The sequence below is a fragment of the Zea mays genome, chromosome 1 (assembly GCF_902167145.1).
Source record: "Zea mays cultivar B73 chromosome 1, Zm-B73-REFERENCE-NAM-5.0, whole genome shotgun sequence".
Classification (NCBI taxonomy): domain Eukaryota; kingdom Viridiplantae; phylum Streptophyta; class Magnoliopsida; order Poales; family Poaceae; genus Zea; species Zea mays.
The window spans coordinates 198972134-198976813 of record NC_050096.1 but is presented as its reverse complement, the minus strand read 5'-3'; positions in this window follow the sequence as shown (position 1 = coordinate 198976813).

Below are 4680 nucleotides of genomic sequence, written 5' to 3'. Positions count from 1 at the left end.
AACTTAAGTGTCCACGTCCCGCCTTAGAGGCTAGACTACACTTAAATGGGAATAACCCGTCAATCCCTCGGATCTAGTCCGACACGGCCACTGACAGGATCAAGTACCACAATCTCACTCGAAGGTGAGTCACAGAGCAAATGCAATAAAGCATAAAACCATACATGTCATAAGGTTAAATTATTACATCACCATCATCATCATCGGAGTTTTTGCAAAAGTATCCATCATTGTTCGAAGTGCAGCGGAATAAAACTAACGGTAAATAAAATAGAGAGATGGGGAAGCCTGTCCCATCACTCCTCATGCTCCTCCTCAGCCGAGGCAGGGTCCCACTCGACAGTCCAACCCGGTGGCAGGGTGGTCGGCCAAGTTATCCCAGCAACCATCTCCTCCAGAGAACCTGTAAAAATTATGCCACAAGCAAGGCTGAGTATACTAATACTCAGCTAGACTTACCCGGTGTGAGGAGTCTATACCCCTCTACCTCTAGACATGCAGCTGTTTGGCTGTGGGGTTTGGTTGCCAAAAGCACTAGCTGAGTTTCTAAATCAAGATTTTAACTTAGTCAAAGTTAAGTGTGACTCTCTTAAGGCTAAAAGTGAACTATCTACTCATACATGGTAGCAAGCAGTATTAACAATCAACATCTTATCTCAACTCATCATACTTCCACTTATTACTCAATGCAGTACAATGGATCAAGCAGTCTCATTAGCTGCGAGAAGCAGACGATTCGAATCGAGTTTTTATCCTTGCAAGGTAAACCTAAACACACGACATGTAGGGGCACTCCGTCCCCTCACACATCAACCGTCCCCATCGATTCCCCGTCAGCAGAACAGGGCTCACCGCCTTGGCGTACAATGCCTCACTGACCCCGACTGGCCGTCGTGCAGTGACCGCACTTGTACCCACCATAACCGGAATGGGAGACCTCGTCTCAGGTCGCGTGAGGGGCAAAGTCTACTGCCAGGTTCAATCAGGTACTAGGCTTACCGATTTACCATATTTCTCGGTATGTGTTTAGTACGTTCAAACGCTTGACACAGGTATCCGCACGTTAATCCTTATTCCATTTTCCATCTCGTAAACAACCAATTCCCATGGATTGTTGTCCACCAACTAGTATCATGATAGTGTGAAAGTGGGTACAATCAATTTCCTGATCTCGCGCGAGTGCTAGAAAAATCACTCGTCTTCTACCGAGATCCTATTTAATTAGAGCAACTACTCGACCTGTCATACTAGTATTCATTTCAAAGGATTCCTGAGATCATGCAACTAGGGTTTCAAACAATTCCTACACCTAAGTGCACAATCAATCCTACAATCATTAAGTGAAGTAAAATAGCATAAATAACAGGTTATGCATAAAACCGGGGCTTGCCTTCCAAAGCAGTGGCAGGCAGGTCCTCTGGTGCTGGCTCTGGTGCTGGATCTGGGGCTACCTCCTGAGCAGCTCCTTGCTCCGGCACGAGGATGTACTCTCCGTCAGCAAGATTACAGTCTATCGAAATGCAATGAACATGTATGTCATGATTATGCATGATTTAATAACATTATGCAAAAGAAACTAAGTCTAGAAGTAACTTAGGGTTTTCTTAGTTATGCGGGGCTTCTAGTGGTACATAGATAGACTTATTACTCTTTGGACTTAGGTTTTCCTTTAGGACAACATATTGGTTTGGTATTGCTTTGATATATTTTTGTGGACAGCAAATAAAGTTTTTAGGGACAACCTTTATTCATATCTTTTATTTCTCTTCCCTTAATTTCCATTTAGGTTGTCTAGGGTAGGTTTGAACTACAACAGGATTTTAATAATTTCCAAAAATTCTGTAAAAAAATTACAGTGGGTTGTCACTGGCCATTTTAGCTTGTTTTAAGAATTTGAGGCTTAAGGTATAAAAGTTAGGCCTTGAACAAAAATAACAAAAGTTAGGCAAAAAGGGGCACTTTACACTACACCTCCTAGTTAGGGGTAGGCTCTGCCCTAAAGGTTATTTTTGTTGGCATCCTATGGTAATAATAGGCCTCTGGGCTAAAAATCACAGAAAACTAAGGGGTGGTTATTTAGTTATGCTTTTCTTAAGTTTCATGTCAAAAAGGTTTTTTCTACTACATTACTATTTGAAAAATGTCAAACAGCAGATTTCATATTTTTCCTAAGTTCTTTCTAATAAAACAATAGTTATCCCAAGGGTGGGGGTGTTTTCACCTTGGGGTTATTTTTGTGGAGTTTTTCTAAGTTATCCTTGTTTTATTAATTTAAAAGAGATCTTAATTATTTTACACTAAAACAGGGTATGATATATTTTTCTAGTGAACTACATTAACTAAGTATCTTAACAAAAATAGGGGTGCCCTCTGGTTCAATATTTGTGTCACTTTTCCTATTTTTCTTAAACTTTAAGCATATTTGGAATAAGGGGTTAAAACTAACTTAATGTAATGGACAGAGGGGTTTAACATTTTTAAACAGGTTAGTAGGTGAATATAAACTTCTCCAAATTTTCCTAACCTTAGTCAATTAGCCTGACTATTTTTCTTACTATTATTTAGCTTTTGGCCAAAGTTAACATTAAATCAGAACTTTTAAGTTTTCCACAGCACCAAGGGGTTTTATATTTTTCCTAAATAGGTTACATGATTTAGAGTCTGGCAAAATTGATTTGACCAAAATTGGATAAACCAAACAGAAGTTATGGGTTTTTAAAGTTTCTGTTCGAATTTAAATTAGGTTTTAATTAAGTTTTCCTGGAAAAGCAGTTTGCGCCGAGGCCCCTGGGTTTAAAATAATTCAAACCTCGCAGATCTACCCTTAAGGCACTATTCACTTGAGTCTCTGACCTTTCACTTAACCCCCTGGGTTTCTCTCCCTCTCACCCGCAGTCCCTCCCTCAACTGAAACAGTAGCCGCGGGAAAGAAAAGGGTGGCGCGGCTTACCAGCGGCGAGGGAGGTCCGGCGAAGGGTAGGGTTGGCTCGGGGAGGGTCTGGCGATCACGCCGAGGTACGGCTCGTCGTCAGGGATGGCCGGAATCGCCCGGTCCACGTGAGCAGGCGGGCGAGCTCGTCGGCGGCGTGTGCTCCGGCCTATCCACGGCGGCATAGTTCAATCCAAGGGCACAGGGAGCTTCGTGGAGGTCTAAGGAGTCTAACCGTGCAAGGAATCGAAGAGAGGTGCACGGTGTACCTCGGTCCACGGTTGCCGGCGGTCGGTTGAAGTCCGGTGACCTTGGGCCGGCCTCTCCGGTGAAGCAGAGCCCGATTCCTCGCTCGGGGAGCTTCACGGAGACGTGCACAGTCTTCTCCGAGGGCTGGACGGGGTTGGGAATGGCTGGGCTGGCCGGTCTACGGTGGCAGGGGCTCGGGTGGCCGCGGGCACGTCGCGTATGGGCAAACGGCGGCGAACTGAGCTCCGGTGAGGCTTGAGCGCGTGCGGAGGGGTACGGCCAAGGCTCCTGGGCGTTTTATAGTCGCGGACGCGGACCAGGGCACTGGCTTGGCTTGGGCGCGGCGCGGGCGCGCGCGCGGGCGTGCTCTGGCGCGGCAGACGGCGTCGAACACGTGGCAGTTTGTTTCTTCCAGTGTTCAAATGTCGCCAGAGGTCGCAAACGTGCGAATCTTTGCAAAAGTCCGGTGCAGACCTCTTCCTGGCACCTAGGGCTGTCACTCAACTGTGAGACGCCGGGGCAGATACGGCCTAGGGAGGGAGATCTTCGGGTGCCAAAACAGGTGTGTCACACTGAGCATAACACGACAAAAGCCATGCCATGGCATGTCAAACGTCCGCGTCTCGAGCTCAACTTTTTCCAGTGGGTGCCCTAAGTGGTATTGCACATTTTTGGTATAGAACCCAAGTGGTTTTGGCGCCATTTTTAAGGTGAACACGGTTGATCTTTGATTTAGGGCTAAAAAGGGACTTAGAGGGAATTAGAGAGCTCTAGCTCTCTCTCCACTTGGAGATTTGAAATGGGGTTTCCCTAGGGGCCTTTTTGTAATATTTCCCCCCCCCTAATTGATGGTTATAATGTTGCTTAGGGTTTGGGTAAAGATTACCCATGCTTTGCACATTTGCTCACTCTCTTTCCCCCCTTATCCATGGTTTTGGGAGATAGGGTTTAAGAGAGGCCTAGGGTTCTTTCCCCTTCTCCCAAGGTGATAGTTGCACACAATTAGGGTAATGCCTTTGGTCATTCCCAACTCTTGGTAAAAACTTAGTTTCCAAAGCCCCTTATACTTTTGCTCCTTAAGTTCTTCCACATGTGATCATAGTCTTGAGTGCCAAGGTGTGCTCCAGCCATGGCAACACCTGGGGTGTTACATATGAAGGCCAGGGCGAAACCGTTTCCAGCACACCGCCCGGACCGGACGCGGGATTCAAAAAGCGCGAAGCGGAACAGCCGTTCCTCGAACGGCTCGCGCACGCGTAACGGCCGCCCCGCCAACCACTCGCCCCGTCGCATTAACTCCACGGCGGGACAGGCGGCGCCTCTGGCAGGAGAAGCGGACGACGCTTCGCCTTCGCCGTAATAACCGCGTCAAAAAGAGGTACGCCACGTCATTAGATTTCGTACCCTTTTCCTTTTTCCTCTTTCTCTATCTCTTGCAACAGGGACCGGGAAAGGGGGATACCCCGAAAAGGATCCTTCTCCGCGAAGGAACCGGGCTCCGA